The sequence below is a fragment of the Pyrus communis genome, chromosome 1 (assembly GCF_963583255.1).
Source record: "Pyrus communis chromosome 1, drPyrComm1.1, whole genome shotgun sequence".
In the NCBI taxonomy this organism is placed as follows: domain Eukaryota; kingdom Viridiplantae; phylum Streptophyta; class Magnoliopsida; order Rosales; family Rosaceae; genus Pyrus; species Pyrus communis.
In genome coordinates, this window is record NC_084803.1 from 10,105,436 (window position 1) to 10,121,441 (window position 16,006).

At 33.7% G+C, this 16,006-nt stretch overlaps 1 non-coding gene across 1 annotated transcript; it reads left to right on the forward strand.

Moving 5' to 3' along the window:
• The first annotated feature begins 1,592 nt into the window (after positions 1 to 1,592).
• TRNAY-GUA (transfer RNA tyrosine (anticodon GUA)) lies at positions 1,593 to 1,684 on the forward strand. The gene is given in 2 exon segments: positions 1,593 to 1,629; positions 1,649 to 1,684. It is a non-coding gene; the product is annotated as a tRNA-Tyr (tRNA).
• The last annotated feature ends 14,322 nt before the right edge of the window (positions 1,685 to 16,006 follow it).

Genomic DNA, 16,006 nt, shown 5'->3' on the forward strand with positions numbered 1-16,006 from the left:
TGTGTTAAAAAGTTAATAACTTAAAAAATAAAAAAAATTTACCACTTATATAAAAACACGTAGTGTACTACCAATTTTGCGGTCAAAATGAAAAATTTCTCCTTAACGTGAGCTATAAGCTAAGAGTGTGTATCTTCTAATACAAAGTGAACATAAGAGTGTTAAGAGATATTATGTCCGTACTCTTTGTATATATTTGGTAAGAGAATATTACTTATACATTCCTCATGTAACCAGCGACTGATCCAGCAAAGTATTTGAACTAATAGCCATAAATATTCTTAAAAAAAAAACCATTCAATTCAAAATTCCGGGAACAACCACGAAATAATTCTGATTAAGAATAACATAAGGAAACCAATTAGCTTGCCCTAACAGATTTCTTGACATGTAAACAACAAATTAACTAATTAGATACGTTAACAAGCACATGCAGGCGTTTAGAAAGGTACAGTATAATCCTATGTATAATCTTAATTAGGATGCTTTTTTTTCGTTTTACTATAACCGTTTTAAAAGTAATTGTGTACCAAAGATTAAAATGAGATAAACAAAATTGCCTATATTCAAGCATTTACAGAGGTTTGTAGTTTGCAAGTTCCAACTTACAAGTAACTTCATACAAATTCGTTATATCCATTTTCTTTACTTGTTTTTTTGTTGGATATCCATTTTTCTAATTACTTGAAATATCATCAGTTGATTAAAGAAAATTATAGGCTAATACAACAATTAGAAAAGGTTACTAAGGTAATTGTAAACCCTAGCAAGCTCTATAAAAGACCCGAACTTCAAACCTGTCATTAGTTTTGATAAAAAAAATTTAATCACAAAAAAAGATAGCTAGTCATTAGTGGTTGAGCTATTCCATGGCCTCAAAAAAAGCAACCCCCAATCCAAAATCACACACCTCAAACCGTACATGTTCATGTTCACCGACCACACACCCAGGATCTTTCCGGTGCAGTTTGCACAGAAATTCACATAAACAGGTCATAATTTGTGATGATCCTGCAATCGTCGAAAAACGTAGTGCCATAAAGGGATGCCTCCTCCTTCAAATAAATCCCTCAGAACATGATCCTCGGAGAAGGAGAAAGTTCCAGGCGAGGCCTACCAGGTTCTTCCTAGCTAATGAATAACAACAGAAATGAGGTTGCAGTTTCTTGATGATCAATCGGTCCTAGTTTACGGATTTATTTTTCGGTTCTTATTTTAATTTGGGGCCTTTACGTGTAGGTTGGATTTGATAAAACAATTTGATCTTCTAGTAGCATGCACTACGTATGAATGTTCATGTGATTAAGTACTTTAATCGTATTTGCAATGAATATATGACAAATTAGTGATTTTCTTTTTCACCATACGGGATTTCTTTGATTTCGTATGGCCATATTGTGAAACTTGTTTCTTCTTCTGTTCTTCTTTTCATACTTTTCGTAATTTTTTTCTTTAAAAGTACATAATCAGTAATACAATATCATATTTGAACCATGACGATACCCCACAAAATCGTCAGAACAGGCGGCACGTTTTATTTAAATAACATGTTCATGCTATAAATAAAAGAAAACTTATGGTATGAATACAAACCGACCTTAGCTCAGTTGGTAGAGCGGAGGACTGTAGTTGGTAATATCCATCAGATATCCTTAGGTCACTGGTTCGAATCCGGTAGGTCGGAAATGTTTTTATTTTTAAATTTGTACTCAACTTATCTCGGGTCACTGGGTCGAATAGGTAGGTCGGAAATGTTTTTATTTTAAAATTTGTACTTTTACATAGATTCAACTTCTGAATGCTATCCGATGTTATTTAGCACCCAAATCAGTATAGGTGAGTTAGGCTAGTTTGTCTCTGTCTCTTTACATTTGAATTAAATGACAAACTTTTTTTCTTATTATTGAACACTTAATAAATCAATAGATTATAATAATTAGATGTTTCGCTCAAGCATTATTTACGTAGGTTAAAACATGTAATTTATAGAATATGGCCCCGTGTCAAAAGAAAATTAGAATCCGATGTTATTTGACTTGATTGGTTCCAAGAGTTTTAGGGCATGAACCTTCGGCCCCTTCAAAAAAGGCACCTCCTTCGGCCTATGGGCCATGATGCCTGGTTCTCCTCTTCTTCCCCAAGACATTAATTAGACGTGTCGAAGGTCAAAAAAGACTTCGAAAAAAAAAACTCAGACAATTCAAATGCATGGTACCACAAACTCCGCAGACTTTCCAACGCACAACTTGCCTTGTGCTTGAGACATGCAATTGGCAGTTTGACCCTTATCCTACGTTTGAAGAAGCATCCCTTTGCAGTTCACATACTAAAAGAGAAAGAGTAGGGTTCCAGAACTTGTTGCGCAAACTCCCCCCCCACCCCCCCCCCCCCAACCGTGTGGGAGGACTTGTCAGTTCATCCAATCATGTAGGGTAACATTTCTTCAGATATTTGCAAGATTAATATAATGACAAAAAAAAATAACTCTCTTAACGAAACGGTCGGTGTAACTCAGATATATGAAGAATTTGAGTATCTTTCTAAACACGGTACGTATACTATATAAGGGTCAGGAACCAAACCCAATTATTTCAGTTACTTATGTTGTATAAAAGAAATAAAAGAGGAGTCACAAAGAAAAGTTTAAATAAAAAGTTACTAAATGTTAATTTTTAGGATTATTGTATTTCTGGCGAGTGAAGTAATTAAATAATTATTCGAAAGCAAAATAGATAGAGAGAGGTCATTCATTTTCTGGTCAGTGGGGACGGAGGCCGAAGTGACTTCCACGAGACGAAACTACATACCATTGATTGTCATTGCATTATCATAAACTTTTACTAATTATTGGCTTCTTTCACATCTCTACTTAGTAATAGCTTGTGGATAATCACAAAAGGTAAATCTAATAGTTTCGTAGTATTTCTTAACATAAATGTAAATTAGATTGGTTAATTAAAATATTGTATAGTTCTCTTACATTCAAACTTTAATCTCTCTTTGTTCTCTGGTAAGAGAATCATTTAAAGTCTGAAGTTTGAATCTCTCTTTTCATATATATATTTTTTCTTTTCGTATATTAAATATAGTCTTTTAACACAAATATTCCTATGTAGTCCTTCTAAAGAAGTTAATGCTTCTCATAAGATTTCAATTAAATCCCAATCTTAATTAACTGATCGAATTTGGGTTAGAAAAGTATTTTATACGCGTTTGGCTGGAGATTCTAGAGTGTGCTACTAGCTATAATATAATTTTTGTCAATGAGTTTGATTTGGGCGGCAAGGGAATTATGTTAAAGAAGGAGATATACAAGACTTGTAGAGCTTGAAATGGTTGACCCGACAACTTGGACCTTTTCTTCTCCATGCATCAGTGGTCCTCTTGTTCGTCTAGTCTATGAGGTTTTCACAACGAATTAATTATAAAAATAAGAAAATGTTATAAATAGGTAAAAGTTAGAGAAATAATCTTTATTAGTAACAGGAGCGAAACAAATGTAAAATATTACACTGTAACTATAACACAAAGAGATGACAAATAAAAGATGGAGGGATAGATAATGATGTTATTGATATAGAGCAACTCCAAACAAACGTATTAACTATACATTGAAATTTACAGCACACACCTTTTGACAGTACGATCCTCCTTCATTTTCCAAGTCAATATCACTTTGAGTGGGCATTGACAAATCTACCAATGTTTTCAATATCACTGTGGGCATTCATTAACCCACCAGTATTTTCAATACTCCTCCTTGGATGCCCACATATCAACATCAGTTGCCTCATTAAAACCTTGTTCGGAAAAACTCATAGCGAAGGAAAAAGAGTACAACTTTACCTGAATTGTTGATATAGTGTTAAATATGTTTATGTTGCCTCATTAAAACCTTGATAGGAAAAGCCTAGTGGGAAAAATCCTAATCGAAGGAAAAAGAGTACAACATGCATTTATCATGGGTGCTCCCCCCTAATATGTATCTCCTCCTGATTCCGCATTTTCCAAATTTAGCTGATTAGTAAGTCGATGTAATCCGATACTTTGCACTAACTTCTGAAATGTGCAATTTGCTAGAGACTTGGTGAACAGGTCTGCCAAATTTTCATTGGAACAGATTTGTTTGACTTCAATAACTTTAGCCTTCTGAAGCTCACGGGCACTGAAAAACTTTGGAGATATGTGTTTAGTCTTGTCGCCCTTGATGAATCCTTCCTTCATTTGGGCAACACAGGCTGTTTTAGCTTCATGGATAACAGTTAGAGTGTCTGTCTTTGAAGTTAGACAACATAAATTCCGCATTTGATGGATCATTGATCTTAACCAAGAAAATTCACGACTTGCTTCATGTAAATCAAGTATTTCTGAGTGATTTGAAGATGTAGCAACTAATGTTTGCTTTGTTGAGTGCCATGAGATTGTTGTATCTCCATTCTTGAACACATATTAAGTTTGTGAGCAGGGTTTATGCGGATCAGAGAGAAAACCAGCATCTGCATATCTAACAAAGACTTGGTCATTTGTGGATTTCTTTGAGTAGAAGAGACCCATGTTTGTTGTCCCACAAAGGTATCGCAATACATCTTTGATTCCCTTCCAATGACGAATTGTTGGAGCAGAGCTATACCTTGCTAACAAGTTGATTGAAAAAGCTATATCTGGTCTCGTACATTAAATATAATAAAGCACCTATTGCACTCAGATATGGTACCTCTGGACCAAAGACCACTTCATCATCTTCTTTTCGACGGAATGGATCTTTCTTAATGTCCAAAGAACGAACGACCATTGGCGTGCTAAGTGGATAAGCCTTGTCCATACCAAATCAATTCAGGATTTTTTCAATGTAAGTTGATTGGTGGACCAAAATTCTATTAGCACAATGCTCGATATGCAGGCCGAGACAATATTTTGTTTTTCCAAGATCTTTCGTTTCAAATTCGCTTTTCAAATATTCAGCAGTTTTATTGAGCTCTTCAGGAGTTCCAACTAGGTTTATATAATCCACATATACTGCTACTATAGCAAATCCAGAGTTGGATTTCTTAATGAACACACAATGGCAAATAACATTGTTGATATACCCTTCTTTGATCAAATACTCACTGAGACGATTATACCACATTCGTCTAGATTGTTTCAGCCCATACAATGATCACCTTAATTTGATTGAGAGTATATCTCATGATTTGTTAGTTGTTTCAGGCAACTTAAGTCCTTCTAGGACTTTCATATATATATATATATATATATATATATATATATATATATCAGTATCTAATTCTCCATGTAGATATGCGGTAATGACATCCATAAGTCGATGTCAAGTTTTTCTGAAACCACTAAACTTATTAAGTAACGGAATGTAATTGCGTCCATTACAGGAAAGTATGTCTCCTCATAATCAATTCCAGGTCTTTGCAAAAAACCTTGTGCAACGAGTCGTGCTTTATATCTTGCAATTCGTTTATCTCATTTCGCTTTCTTATGAATACCCATTTGTAACCCACGGGGTTTATACCAAGTGGGGTTTGGACTACTGGTCCAAAAACATTTCGCCTTTCTAAGGAATTTAATTTTGCCTGGATTGCATCTTTCCACTTAGGCCAATCTCGTCTTTATTTGCATTCATTGACAGAGCGGGGCTCAATATTACCCTTGAGGCATGTGGATCTTTGAATAAAAAAGGACAAGAATACCATTGAGGCACATCGGGATTCCTACGCGCTAGCAACAGGCAATCATCTTTCAACCAAGTCAAAAGTGCCCAAAATAGGTAACAATTCAAAACCTATTTCATCCATCCACATCAAATCCTTCCTACAAGGTAATTCCCAAAAACATTCTTTTTAAATTATGTTAATTGGCTAATTAATGGGTTTATTGCCTAATTAATCCATTAATTGTCAATTAAACTATCCATTACAACCAAAAAATACACAAAAGGCCGGTCACCTTCTCTCCCAAAGGGACCGGCCATGCCTTATATATTCTACCACATTTTCCCCTTTTATCATATTAATTAGCTAGTTAATTAGGCAATTATCATATTTGCTAATTAATTAGCTAATTATTTCCATAACTCCCAAATTAATACAAATCAAGAACCTAGTCCACAATGGGAGCTAGGTGGCCGGTCCTCTCTCACGCAAGGAGGCCGGCCACTCTCCTATTTAAACTCCATCATTCTCCTCAAAGTTCACTTCCAATTCTCTTACTAAAATTCTCTAAAAAATCTCAAACACTTTCTCTCTAAATTCTAATTTTAGCATCAGAGGTTTTTCGGCCAAAGCGCCCCCCCCCCCCCCCAAAAAAAATCATCGTGAGCGCGTGAGGCTCTTGGCCTTGACCAAATGTGTTAATTGTTTTGTAGGTGCAATTTTGTCCAAGATAAGGAGGAAGAAATTTACATCCACAACAATGAATTATGCCAAGAATAAATGAGGGAATAATTGACTTGGGCAATCAAGTTAATGAAATCTCTAGGACTCTCGATGCCTTAAGGAAATAAACATTTTGGAGTCCTAATTAAATGTGATCAATTATGGGCCTTTATTAAGTAAATACAAGGAATAAGAGTCATGATGAGACTTTAATTGATTAGATATGGTTTGGGTTTATATCCTTTCTGATAATAGGGAGGAATTGGTTGAAACCCTAGCTATATAACCTAAGAATAGTCCCTATTTCCATACCAACTGAAACTCACGAAAACTACAAGCCTATTTCAATAGTAGAGTTCATTGAGAGGTACTGAAAGTAGAAAACTATTACTTTATTCACTTTGTTTGCAAGGATTAATGACTTCATCTTCATAACCATGTCTTCTGTATTCTGCAAATAAGTTTAATATAATTAGTTGATCTCTATTTTATATTGATTTGATTTATTTGTGATCTTAATGTCTTCTTGTTGTGATTTCGGAATATGTCTTACATGTGGTATCAGAGCCACACAACAAGCTTAGGGTTATGATGAAAGAGAGCCGTGATATAATTCTATTTGGTATGATTCCTATTGACTATAATATATGGACTGGTCTGGGTGGTGAGACTATGGATACTGCTGCCGCTAAGTAGTATTCATGAAATTTTATTTTTCCTTTTGGCACTCGCTTAATTATTAGGAATGGGTTTGTTTTGCTTTCATGGATAAGGCATAAAGGAGTGAGTTTTCTCAGGTTTCTTTGTCTCCTATAAACCCTAAAATTAAAAAAAATATATATATATTGGTTCGATTAATCATGCTCTAGTGATATGATTCTGGTGTTTTTTCTTGCTTCCGCTTATTGCCATATAAACTAGCCTTTAAATTTTTTAATTTGGTAAGTTTGCTTGTATTCATATTATTTTGAGTTGATGGATCAAATTGTCCTTATGGATACTGACTTCCTGGGTGAGCCATTGTATAGGATTTCATGATTTAAAATTCTGAATTTGGATGCCATGACACTAACATGTTTTAGGCAGGCACACATGTTCATTCATATCTTGGATGAATGTGTGAACTCATTCTGCAGAAATTAGAAAGGTTTGAGAACCGCTTTCAATTCCCAAATCTTGCGATCCTAAGGAGCTTGAGCTATATGTACATATAATATCTTGTTCACATGTTAAGTTTTCTGGACCATATGCCCAGAATTAGGGTTGTGAGGATTTTCTTCAATCACTTTTAATTGTCGTTTGTACTAATCCGCTGCATAATTTTGAGGAATGGATTAATAAATCTAATTTTTCCTTCATTTGATATATGTAATTAGATTTCAGTTCATGTCTACTACATTTGTCCCTTGTGTTTACTGATCTTCGTCTTCAAACATAAAATTAGATTACTTGAGACCCAGTTGATTTTGAGAAATTCCTCAAATACACACATTAAATCCGTGGCCATTTTGGTTTCACTTTTGAATTGTTTTCTTATCTTAGAAGTGATTTTGATATATCACAATGGACTTGCTAAAGGTTGTTTTAAAAACAAGACTATGCTGTTCTATTTTTGTTTCTGATCTTGATAGACTTCCATAACTCCAAATATTATGAAATTTTGTCATGTTGTAATATCAAATGAATTATAGACGCTGGTATTTTTTTCCCCCAATTTTTTTTTACAAGAAATGAATTTACGGTAAATTTTAAGTGTTACACTATATTGCTGGAATTCTGCACCATAGTCTATTTGTGACAGTATTTTGATATATATATATATATATATGTATGTATGTATGTATATGTAACTCATAAATTCATGAACTTTTAGTATGATATACATTGAGATTTTTATTTCAGGTCTGGAAATTTTCATGCATATTGTTTTGAAAATGACTTATTGGTGAATTTTTAACCTCGGGACTATATTGCAGAATTTAGGCAGCATCTGCAGCACATTCCATTTCGATTTTATTTTTAGGTCACTTTTAAGATTTCAAAAATTATGGAACTTGGGGTGACAGTAAATTTATATGTCTACTTCATTTCTGGAAATTTTCATACACATTGGAGAAAAAATTGAATTTTTGGTGAATTATTTAGTCTCGGGTACGTACTGCAGAAGTTTTGCAGTTTCTGCAGCACATCCCATTTCTAATTTTCTTTTAGTACACTTATAAAATCTCAAAAATTATGAAATTTTTGGAAATAAAAGCTTTGTATGTTTCATTTATTTCTGGAAATTTTCATGCATATCGGATGAACAAAGAATATTTAGAAATTTTTTAATCTCAGGTAGCTACTGGAGATTTTGTACAGTTTCTACAGCACATCTTTTTTCGAATTCGTTTTTTTTTAACTCCCTTGTAAAATTATAAAAATCATGAATTTTTCGAAAAAGTAGTCATATATGTCTAGTGCATACCTAAAAATTTTCATGACAATCTAAAGAGAATTGAGTTTTTAGTGAATTTGCAAACTAAAGTAGTACTGATGAATTTTGGCACTTCAAAACTAGTTTTGTTATGTGATATTGTTTCATTGATTTGTGCACATCTATTGGTACCGATTATTATACAAGTTTAGGGTTCCTGTAACATCCCGACCCGAGCAGGACCACTTCCCAGGCTTGACTCCCCCATAGCACAATATTGTCCGCTTTGGGCCCCTACCACACCCTCACGGTTTTGTTTTTGGGAACTCACACGAGAACTTCCCAGTGGGTCACCCATCATGGGATTGCTCTAGCCCAATCTCGCTTAACTTCGGAGTTCCGATGGAACCCGAAGCCAATGAGCTCCCAAAAGGCCTCGTGCTAGGTAGAGATGAGAATATACATATAAGGCTTACAGGATCCACTCCCTTGAGCGATGTGAGATGTTACAATCCACCCCCCTTAGGGGCCCGACGTCCTTGTTGGCACACTTCCGGCCATGAATTGGCTCAGATACCAAATTGTCACATCCCGACCAGGGCAGGACCACTTCCCCGGCTCGACTTTGCCATAGCACGATATTGTCCGCTTTGGGCCCCTACCACACCCTCACGGTTTTGTTTTTGGGAACTCACATGAGAACTTTTCAGTGGGTCACCCATCATGGGATTGCTCTAGCCCAATCTCGCTTAACTTCGGAGTTCCGATGGAACCCAAAGCCAGTGAGCTTCCAAAAGGCCTCGTGCTAGGTAGAGATGAGAATATACATATAAGGCTTACAGGATCCACTCCCCTAGGCGATGTGAGATGTTACAGTTCCAATATATCCGTATTTTATGCAAATTCTCAATACTAATGACTTTTATTAGACAACACTGATTAAATTTTGATTTAAAGATATATTGGTTTATTTTGCTTAAACCAATGTTTTGTTTGGTCATCAATTTTGATTATGATGATAATTGTCTTTTGAAATAAAATTGGAAAGTGGCATCGGTTTACTGATTGATCATTTTGGTCCCTATCAAATAACTGAATAACCATGTTTCCTCTTTTGATAACTCTATTTTTTCAATGTCAATAATGACGTACTTTTGTGTCTGATTTAATCTTTTGAGAATTATTGAATGTTCAACAAAACGGTTATTTAATATTGTTCTAAAGGATTATTTTGAAAAATCAGAATTCTAATTTATATGGTGAATACTTTTGCCCCATGGGAATTTCAGGAAATCACTCACCAATTATAAATTAGTATTATAGAAAATCATAAAGTACTTCCAACATATTTTCATCTGGTCAAAGCTGTTGAAACTATTTGTATTTTGTGTATTTTATGTTTTGGCTAGCAATGTAGGTATTTTTCACATGATTTGTTTCTGCCCAAAGATGTAACAATCATGCAATTTGCAGTTGGTTCGACGACTCTCCAAAACTCAATTACATGCATGCTGTATTTTGCAAAATCAAGAACGAAATAAGTAAATGTGTCAATCATTTGCCTTAATTTTCTCTGGCTTCTAAATTGATTAAAATTGTGACATCCCACATCGCCTAGAAGAGTGATCCTTATATGTATATTCTCATCCCTACCTAGCACGAGGCCTTTTGGGAGCTAACTGGCTTCGGGATCCGTGGAAACTCCGAAGTTACGCGAGTTTGCATAAGAGCAATCCCAAGATGGGTGACCCACTGAGAAGTTCTCGTGTGAGTTCCCAGAAACAAAACCGTGAGAGCGTGGTCGGGGCCCAAAGCTGTCAATATCATGCTACGGTGGTGGAGCAGGCTCGGGATGTGGTGGACCCCGGGCCGGAATGTGACAAAAATTATTGTTGAAAATTTGATGTTATTGAGATATCTAAACTAAGTGTTTAATTTTTAATCAACTTTCTATTATTCACATATGTATGTCTTCTCAAATACTAAAATAAAATAAAAATTATGATCATTATTTTTATTTTTATTTGTGAACCTTGCAATTTTGATGAGTGTTTGTCCAAGTGGGAGAAATAATATTTTATGGGCTTCACACTCATTAATTATGTTTTAATATAATTAGTCAATCCCTATTTTATAATGATTTGATTTATTCGTGATTCTAATGTCGTATTATTGTGATTTCAGAATATGTCTTACATCGTTCTTCATAATTTGTACTGTACTGAGTTTGCATCTTCGAGAGGACCACCAAAAACAAAACTTAATCTGGTGAAAATATAGGTAATCCATAAGGCAACTACATTTTTAATTAATTCTTTCTGATTTTTTTTACATTTAATATATACATATATAGCTTCAAACTAAACTAATTAACAACCAGTAGCCAAAAAAGATTTGATTGCACCAAACAAAAATGATGTTTCCTTGATTAAAAAGAGTAGTAAAGATTAAACAAAAACAAATATTTTGTTCAAATCTCATAATTGAAGCCTGCTACCAGAAATTTGTGGAGGTTCAAATCGGGTAACCGGCACAGATGGGTTAGATTAGCATTAGTGCAGCATACAGAGAACGTAAGTTCGATGATTTGACTCATTACCAACCTAACAAGTAACATGCATGATGCAAAAGCTTTGACACAATTTGCCCTTCTGGTTCGTCCACAATATCTTCATTTGTGAACTAATTAAAAACTTAAACGAGCTAATAGCTAGGTATGTAAACAAGACATGATTAATTTTCGTAGGGAGATTCGAGAAGCTGGATTTGCCACCCAACTAATTCTTAATTACTGATCCTAAATAATTAAGAGACTATTATTGTGTGACAACTGACAAGTTGTTGAAGACTAGTGCATGTAAAGTTTCTAACCTAAATCCTTACGTAAAATCAACAAACCAAGGTAATTATATTACTAATTTTGGTGCTAGATCGATGTAGGTGTATCTAATTAACTAACATTTGTCGAAGTTTTCTTTGTGAAAATTTATTTCTTACTCATTTGTTCCACATTGGTCAAGTTGAAACCTTTCCCACACTTTGTAATTCCTTGTCAGTCTTACCAAGTGATTGGTAAATGAACCTTGGAGAGGAAATTTGGGCTTAAACCTTCGGTCTGTGTTTTGGGTTGTGATAATTAATATATATAACACAAAAAATGCATCTCTCCTACTACTAAAATCCCACAACCTGAGTAGGGACGAAATTCTCTTTCAAAAACATTATGGTACGCAAGCCTTAATCATTATATTGTTTGTTTAATATTAATTTCGTTCATATATATTCAGTCAATATACTTAGTGGCAATTTATTGTTCATTAGCATATAATATTTGTACATTATATATATATATATATATATATATATTTGTCATTGATTATTGATAAATAATCAACAAATTTGTGTTAGCTTAAGCTCATTCTTTTGCTGCCTGTCAGTATAATATGACCAACTACACGAGGACTACATAGTATCAACAAATGTATAGTTAAATTGACAAAATAAAATACGATATATAATAAACTGATGTAGAATGTATTGCATAATGTATCGAAGAACTGCTCGAAAAGTGCAATCCAGTTGTAAAGTACAAGCATTGCAGATTTGGACTCTAGTGTTCTATCTGCACGCATGACCCATCATATTGCCACACTTGCTACGTTGTCGGACATCATTAGAGATGTTATGATATTCCACAACTTGATTAATTAAAATTGTGATCGGATAACTTTGTCGTAATATGATTTGTCTAGGAAAGACTCAAGTTTTGAGGTTAGCCATCTACTTTCATTATCTTTAACGAATGGATAATATATTATAAAGATGTAATTTCTTTAATTAATTAGGGCAAGTAGGTTTGTGTGGGTTGTCTTGAAAGCAACTTAATTGTTCATGAAGCACTATTAGGAGCGTAAACTACCGTGTCTACTATAAAGGATGGAACTAGAAATTTCTTTTAGCGGAGGAAAACCAAAAATAATACTACCGAATTTATTATGTTATGGTTCATACCCAAATTGGTGATGCCGATGATATCATATGCCAAGATGTATCACAATTTTAAAGTTACAAAAGTTTCATTGTAGTGAAAAAGTAGAAAAGTGAAAGAGAAATAATACAAGAGAGGCAAAAGAACAGCTTTCTCTCTCTACTTCATTATATTCTTCTTCATCTTTACAATATATTTGTTCAAATATATACAACTGCAGGCTGCAGCTTAAGATCGAAATTACTTGACTGGAAGTAGTTGATGATCTGAGTGGACCTTTATTGGCTTCGTCCAGCAACCCTATTGGTCACTACACGGGTGGTACTGCAGCCTCCTTATCCATGAAAATGTACGTGCAAATGTATGAAATAAGTTAATTGTACTTAATTTTTTGTATTACTAGTGGTTTTTTATCTATCAAAATATCTAATTTGGACTACAACAGTACATTAAAAACATTTACAAGCCAACAAAAGAAACTAATTAACAAAATAAATTAGCTATGTAGAGTTTTAGTGTATGTGTATTATTGATTAACATCAATGTCATTTTCGTTATTCAATTACAAAGAATTTTTCTTCTGAATTTTTTTTTTCTTCATTTAACAAGCGATAGTGAAAATGAAAAAGATTGAACCTAGCTAGGATTTTCAATGGGGTGACCACTTGAGCTACAAATTTATTTTCTTTTCTTCATTAATATTATGTTTCACAAAACTATACAATAATATAGAGACCGGTGGTTCTCATTCAAGGTATGGCCATCCATTTCACCTTCCTTCTGTGTTACATAATATTAATTGTCATAAACATTAGACGGTCTAAATTTATAAAATCAAATAATTTAAAATTTTATATCATCCAATACTCGTAACATTTAATAATATATATAAACGAAGAAAGTGAAAAGTATGAAACGATGTATGAATGGCCAATGAACAGTGCTTTTCTTCGGTCGTCTCTCCATCTGTGGAACCAAGAAAGCAACTTCTATTTGATTAGATGGAAAAAGAAAAGTGTTACTTCTATTTGCTTTGATGGAAAAAGAAAAGACTCCTAAAGAACACGTATTGTATTTAAATAGTACTCTTAATAAATATTTCTTTAGAAAGTATTTTGTGAGGTCGACAAGTAAATTAAGCAAAAAGAAAGAAAAAGAATATTTGATTTCCTTTTTCTTTTGATCAAAGTGAAAAAGAAGACAATTATATAGTCACGACTCACTAGCAAACTTATCATGAAAGTGAGAAGGCATGAATGTATTATGCTCCAGAAGTCATGAGTGCCTAAAACGTTTTCTTACTTCCATTATTTGATTTTCTTTTTGTTTTCATCAAATTGTATACTATTTTATTTGCCAAAGTCTGGGGTGTTCCGCACTTCGAAAAATAGGGCTAATCTTCAGTAAATTCCAAAGGGGAAAGATTTTTTTTTTTTCCCTTCTATTTCTTTTCTTTCTATTTGAACGGTTATAGTTAAGTCACATTAATACCTTATATTTATTTTTTATAAAAGAAAAAGACAAAATAAAGAGTGTGAAAGAAAGAGATGGAAAGAGACGGAAAAATGAGGATAGAAAATCCTAGTTCAATTCTAAAACAGATAAAAACATTTCAGTCCACCCTTTATAAATTGCACTATTTGATTTCAACTTTGTCATATTTGTTGTAATTTTTTTAGTCCAATATCGATATTATCTATACTAAGGATGTAGGGAGTGGTTAAGTCTCCAATGAACTAGCAATAACGTGATTCAAATTCGCCTTTGACGAGAATCAAATCTAAAACCTCTCACTTACAAATGAAGATGAATATCATTAGACTGTATTACTAAGCGGCCATATTTATTGTAATTAGACCGCTTGGTTGTGTCGACATCTTTGCACGACTTGTCAAACAACCCATTTGGTTTATTGGGCATATGACTACACTTAAGGGGTGGAAAGGGGGTTAATCTTTACAATGGATTAGATAAAATGTGTTTCAATTCATTTTGATGAGAATCAAACCTAAAAGCTCACAATTATATGTGAAGATGAATGTTACTAGGCTGTAATATTAAGTGATAATTTTTCAAAATACTTACACACAGCTACACGTATCTATCTTGTATCATTTAAATAATAATTTAAAAGTTAAATTATCAATTTTATCGTTTATTTTTATTATGAAACATGAAATAATATACTGTGTAGTTTGTGTTTCTGTACTCAAAAAATTATGCATTATGGGGTACGTATAGTTGGTGTGTGCAAATATTAAAACAGAGTTGAGAATCTTCAGAAATAAATAATAGGGGTTTAAGTGCTTTTGCTGTAAGCACTTACATGATTTTAGCATCGCTTTTTGGACAACTGTGAGGACAAGGAGCATCGTATGTAACTGCAAGAATGGTGAGAGCTCCATGTGTCCCCCCCAGCACAATGCAAGTGTGCCACATACACCTTCTCTTCCATTTGCAGGGTCCCCAGATCGATTCCATTGTCGGAATAATCAAAAGACATCACATGATCTTCTTTAAACACTTTGTAGATCTCAACTAAATTAAAATATTTTAATAAACCGCCCTTTTTCAATTGTTACATGAAATTTACTTTATAGTTCGGTATTTTCATATAATTGGGGTCACCTAGGGACACGTAATAACATGTAATTCAACAGCACTTTGGGTTCATAATTTCAATTATTTAAATACGTGTTTATTTATGATTGAGTAAAAACAAGAGTTGTCGTTAAATTTACAGCAGCTAAGTAGTGTTCCACATAATTTCATGAATTAATAACAATACATCCCATGTTTTTTTGTTTACGAACCAATGACATGAATCAGTTGTTCATACTTACACATGCTTAACTATCTTAAAAGTGAGATCCTTTATGAACTCTTTGTCACCTTATGTTTTAACACAATATTTTATAATGTTGGTGACATAGAATCCATATAAAGTCTCACTTTCATCTATGCTACACAAGACATGCTAACGGAATTCTATCTAAAGTGAAACTCTTCATAGATTTTTTATTACCTCACAGTTTTACATTTACTCTCCTACCAACATTATAAAGTATTATATCAAAAATATAAGGTGATAAAGAAGTTATCGAGAGCTCCCTTTTAAGAAAGTTCCCTTAGCATTACCCATGCTGAAATCTTGTGTAGCAAAGTGATGCCATGTTCTATGCAACTTCCAAGAGTGCGAATTTGTTCATTGTCCCT